This window comes from Montipora capricornis, chromosome 13, assembly GCF_036669925.1.
Source record: "Montipora capricornis isolate CH-2021 chromosome 13, ASM3666992v2, whole genome shotgun sequence".
In the NCBI taxonomy this organism is placed as follows: domain Eukaryota; kingdom Metazoa; phylum Cnidaria; class Anthozoa; order Scleractinia; family Acroporidae; genus Montipora; species Montipora capricornis.
In genome coordinates, this window is record NC_090895.1 from 15295510 (window position 1) to 15299642 (window position 4133).

At 38.7% G+C, this 4133-nt stretch overlaps 1 long non-coding RNA gene across 2 annotated transcripts in view; it reads right to left on the reverse strand.

Annotated features, from left to right (window-relative positions):
- Nucleotides 1–3298: 3298 nt before the first annotated feature.
- Nucleotides 3299–4133, reverse strand: part of LOC138028894 (uncharacterized) — a 9924-nt gene continuing 9089 nt past the window's right edge. The window contains exons 3-4 of one of the 2 annotated variants that reach the window (XR_011127763.1): nt 4006–4059; nt 3299–3423 (exon numbers count right to left, since the gene is read on the reverse strand). This is a non-coding gene — a long non-coding RNA (uncharacterized lncRNA). The remainder of the gene's footprint in view (nt 3424–4005; nt 4060–4133) is intronic. The other variant, XR_011127762.1, reaches the window with a different exon arrangement.

Genomic DNA, 4133 nt, shown 5'->3' on the forward strand with positions numbered 1-4133 from the left:
CTTTGAATTACCGCACTTTTTTTTTTTAACAGTCTGAGTATTCTACGGCTGAAAATATCGCTTAAAGAAACCACGAACTATATGTTGGACACCAGTTGAAGTCCGGGACAGTGGACCTGCATATGAAAGGGGCAGGGATGCTTATCTCGGTTAGGGGTGTAAATTTCGGATTTTGGTCTCATTTAGGGTGTTCTTGGCAAAACGCCATCACATATAGCAGTTACGGTCTTGTTTAGGGTTGCACACGAAGAAATATAAAAATATACATTTAATAATTATATAGATTTAGCCAAGGCTAAAAGCGGAGCTCCCCGGCCTGGTTATTTATTCTTACTGCCTGTAGGATTCGTGAAAATAAAATGTTTTCGAATTGTCCTCGTTTTGTTGTTTCCGGCAACTGCTTAATTAATTAAATTACTTTCTTTGCTGTCTTCTATAGAAAAACTCATTGCCTAACTAGTGAATTCCACGGTAAATTTCACGCGAAAAAACCGACATTGCATGAATCATGAAGTGATGAGTGCAATGTACGGTTTTTCGAGTAAAATTTACTATGGAATTCACCAGTTAGGCAATGAATTTTCTTGAATCGCATGAGTTTTAAAAGAAAACAAGAACACCCTTAGCGAGCAAGCGGAATGGAGAAAGGCCATTTCGGAGTCAACTACCAGCAAATAGGAATCACGCTAAAATTATGAAACCGTCAGGAAACTTTGTCAGTTCAAGGTCAAAATAGAGTTTTACTGATGTTCTTTATTCCACTTTATCTCTGAAAACGAGATCATTCACATTTTGATGTATTTCATTGAAACATGCCAGTTTGACCTGGAACAAGAATCGGCAAAATACGGCAATGCAACCAAGAAAGGACAATGAAACTTCAAACAAGATCCGTTCCAACAAATTACCTTTAGGTGCTTTAAACGAACTTCTGAAAACACAAGCTATGGAGATCTCTCCCTAATTTTTCGAGAACTCATTGCGATTACGTGTTCATAACATAAGGGGGCAATTTTCTTGTCACTTTTGAGGCAGATCGAAAAACAGTTGGGTAAACGAATTAAAAAAGCACTAGTTCGCTCACATTTTGGAGCAAATAAACAAATCAATCATTTCCTTATGTCCAAGAGAGTACAGAATTGTTATTTAATTCCAGTTGAGAATAAAAATTTGAGTTTCATTCCTGAACAAAGGAAAAAACTATTAAACCACTTTTTAAAAATATGCATCAGTAAAAATAACAAATGTTTTAGTGCCCAAGGAAAGAACTTGTGGAGTAACTTCTTCTACCAAGTTTGAGTGTTTACTGGTATTCTGTTTTGGTGTTGTCGTTCTCTCTCTATCCTTTCATTTCTGTTCTAGTCATAGGTCCTCCAAGCATCATGCAACCTTATCAGAACTTCTAAAGATATGCCAAAAATTGCAATACAGAAATAAAGGCAGTTCTAAACAAATTAAAAATAAACACTGAGCTTCAAGTGCATATCCCTCCGATGCTTGACTTGAATCGATGATGTCATGGCTATAATACCAAAATTTCTTGCATCGATGGGTTACCATATTTTCTTAACTATGGTGTTCCGCGCGCGGAGCTCAGCTAATAGGTTTTAAATTTTTGTCTCTTTTAGTGGTAACAAAAAACTTGGGCATAGCTCAGATTGGTCTTCTTTATGGGTTTATATAAAATTTCCGAGAAGCATCCCTGCCCCTTTATTTCCCCCTCTTCCCCAGGGGCATTGAAGAACAACTGAACATTGAATTACGTCCTGGATGTGTTACATGAGTATTATATTACGTAACAAGTAGAGTTTGGTAATGTAATTGCACAGTGCGAAAACACTTCGAGGTTTCGCCTTAGCAATGTTCCATTTCATTTTCTGAACAATTTAAGCGGATGACGTTACCCTGACTGACGAGTTGGAAATCACAGAAAGTATGAATTCCTATTTCTCAACTGTGTTTATGTTAGAAGGTTGAGAAAATTGCCCTACGTATGCTGATGTTGTGGATTCTAAATTGTCAACTATCTTTTGTAACGCAAATGAGGTTTCCCACCTTTTGAGAAACCGAAATCTTTACAAGTCTCTGGGGCCTGACCACCTCCCGCCACGAGTATTAAAAGAATGCGCGATTGAAATCACTGAGTCCTTTCGTTTACTTTTAAATAGATCATTTCTAGCTGGAGAAGTACCGTACGCCTGGAAAATAGCTAAAATTGTTCCTGTCCACAAGAAGGGTACAAGAGATTGCAGAGAAAACTAACGTCAAACTTCACTCGCCTCCATCGCAGGTAATTATAAAGTTAGCGAGAAAATGTCAACGATCGTGTAGTAAACTTCTGGCAGAACCAGAATTATTTAACTCAACCAATTCGGTTTCCTTGAAGAAAAACCAACCCTAACTCAGTTGCTGTGTTGTTTTAATTACTGGGATTTATCAAGAAATAAATCAAGACCAACTGTTATATTCTCAGATTTCTCAAAAGCGTTCCACTCCGTACCTCACGAACGGCTGTTGCTGAAATTAAAATGCTACGGAATGGAAGGTCCACTACTCCGTTGGTTCAAATGCTTTTTGACTGACCGCAAACAACACGTTGCTGTTCGAGGAACTTACTCATCTCGGTCTTCGGTAATGTCGGGGGTGCCACAGGGTACGATCTTGGGCCAGATTTAATTATTTTGTTTCTTATATATGCTAATTAACAAATGGTAAACGGCTCAGCGTGCACTATTGAGTTATGGTGCACGCGGGAGGTTGCTAAGCACGAGAGAAGCGTAAGAGTCGCTCGAGGCGATAGCCGAGAGCCACTCTAGCTTCTTTTGTGCTTAGCAAACTCCCAAGTGCACCATAACTCAATAGTGCACGCTGACCCGTTTACCATTTGTTTTATAACATGATTGTTAACACCACTCCTGCGTGTTTCGCGTGTATTTGCTTAAATCAAGTTTGGTCAATAGTCGATGTCAACACAACTTTGCTTTCTAAAGACAACTATGAATTAACAAGACAAAATGATCAACAAACCAGTTTTCCCAGTCAAAAATTTTATTGGAATCAACAATAATTTGCTCTTAGGAGAGAAAATATTTCGATTTTCTTGCGAGCGTCGACACAAACACGCTGTCTTTTTACATGCTTCGCCTCTGTTGAAAGCGATGAAGCTATCACAAACAGCGCGACTTTTCCAATCCAAAATATTTCAACTCAAACGGCTGATGAAATAAATCAAAAAGAAAATCGACATTCCAAAACACTATTTACCTGCCTGTAGTATCTTCCCTGGTCTCATAAAGTTTTGAGCAGTACAAACACGAAATGCTCTTCCGTCGCTTTAAGTCCTTAAATCCTCCTTTTCCACTGCTGATTAATCTTTAAGGCTATATCTTTCTGTTTTGAACTCTGTAGAGGTTCACCCCTATTCTAAGAGGAGGAAAATATGTCTTGGAAAATTATAGCACTGATGCGCTAGTGACGGCATTTTCTTCTTTCCACAATCTCGGAAAGTTAGATCGCACGTCAGCTGTCATCAGCGACCGTGCACCCATGGGCAAATGGTAAATGACCAATTGGCCAATCAGAACGCGCGTTTTCTCCAAGTTATGTTATAATGATAATTAAATCTTCTAATATCTCCTCTTCTTTGAGAATGTTTGCAGATGACACAAAAATATACAGACAGCTGTCACACAAGGGACACTGAAGCCCTACAACTTGATGTAAATCTGATGTACAATCTGATATATCTTGGGCATCTAAATGGCAACTGCGCTATAACTCCGGCATGAACTACATATAACGCGCAAACGAGATCTTTCCCTCCCCATATATTCATTGGATAAGAGGCTTAAAACCGTAGAGTGCGTTAGTATGTCCTCCCAGAAATGTAGAGGGGCTTGCCATGTGATTGACATAAAGGTCGATAAAAAGTAATACTGATAGTGTGTCATCACAAAAACGAGTCAAGTTGAATTGTTTCAAAATTGGTTAGGAATACCCTTTCACCTTAGCACAGACTCCCACTGACAGCGTTTTCTTGTTTTTTTCTTTCTGAGTCTCCTATCATAAACAGAAGAGAGAGAGAGGATTACTCACAATCGTCAAGGGGGTGTCTCTTAACTAAATAAAGACAA